Source organism: Lagopus leucura, unplaced genomic scaffold (assembly GCF_019238085.1).
Source record: "Lagopus leucura isolate 7727_CA_CO unplaced genomic scaffold, USGS_WTPT01 140-19_obj-0_obj, whole genome shotgun sequence".
Lineage (NCBI taxonomy): Eukaryota > Metazoa > Chordata > Aves > Galliformes > Phasianidae > Lagopus > Lagopus leucura.
Genome location: NW_024962353.1, coordinates 1 through 947, shown reverse-complemented (window position 1 = coordinate 947; position 947 = coordinate 1). Strand labels below are relative to the sequence as shown.

Below are 947 nucleotides of genomic sequence, written 5' to 3'. Positions count from 1 at the left end.
TTTTTTTTTCCCTCCCCCCATTTTTTTTCCCTCCCCCCATTTCTCCCCTTTCTTACTTTATTTCCTTAATGCTTCTGACCCCTTTTCCTTCCCCTTGGAGCACTTTGGTTCCCCCCCCCCCCACACACTTTATTATCTCAATAAGAGCGGACCTCCAAAACTTAAGAACCTCTCTGCCTTCCCCTTCCCAGTTTGCCCACGCGTGTGTGTATGTGGGGGAGGGGGGGGGGGCTCCCAACGAGGAAAATTGACTCTAATCATAATTATTAATAATCATAATTAATAATCATAACAACAGTCCGAGCGCCCATCTCCGGGATCGCGCTGACGGTGAGTGCTGCTCGTGGGGGGGGGTGGGGGGTGGGATGAATGTAAGGAGGGGGGGGGGGGCAATGGGGATGGACGTGGGGGTCGTGGGCTGCCTGCCCCCCCCCTTTACGCCATCCTGCGCTACACGTGGGGCGCGCTGGAGGGGGGGTTGCTCCGAAAGTTATGCCTCCTATTTTTCACGCGCCGACCCCCCCCACCCCCACCCCCAAAAAAAACCCAAAACCAACCCCAACCAACCTTCCCTCCCCCCCTCTCCCCCCCTCCTTCCCCCAAACCCGACGTCAGAGGCGGATGTTGATGGGATGGCGGTGGAGGTTGAACCTTCCCGCCAATGCCCCGTTCCGCGTTGTCACCGCGCGACAGATGGCAGCAGAGGGGCACTCCGACAAAATGGCGTCCGACATCGAAGTGCGTATGAAGCAGTGGTGTGTGATTGAATTCCTGCATGCGGAAAAAATTGAACCCGTCGACATTCATCGACGGCTGCTGAACGTGTACGGAGACCAAACGGTGGATGTGAGCACCGTGAGGCGGTGGGTGGTGCGTATTGCTGCTGCTGTTCTTACCGGGAGCCGCAGGGCGATGCGACTGGAAGGGGGCTGATGGGGGGCGGGGGG

The 947-nt window shown here is 58.0% G+C and overlaps 1 long non-coding RNA gene across 1 annotated transcript in view; it reads left to right on the top strand.

Moving 5' to 3' along the window:
- The window catches only part of LOC122190576, a 1,112-nt gene extending 198 nt beyond the window's left edge, over nt 1-914 (top strand). The window contains exons 2-4 of the long non-coding RNA XR_006182179.1: nt 299-330; nt 694-870; nt 903-914. This is a non-coding gene — a long non-coding RNA (uncharacterized LOC122190576). The remainder of the gene's footprint in view (nt 1-298; nt 331-693; nt 871-902) is intronic.
- The last annotated feature ends 33 nt before the right edge of the window (nt 915-947 follow it).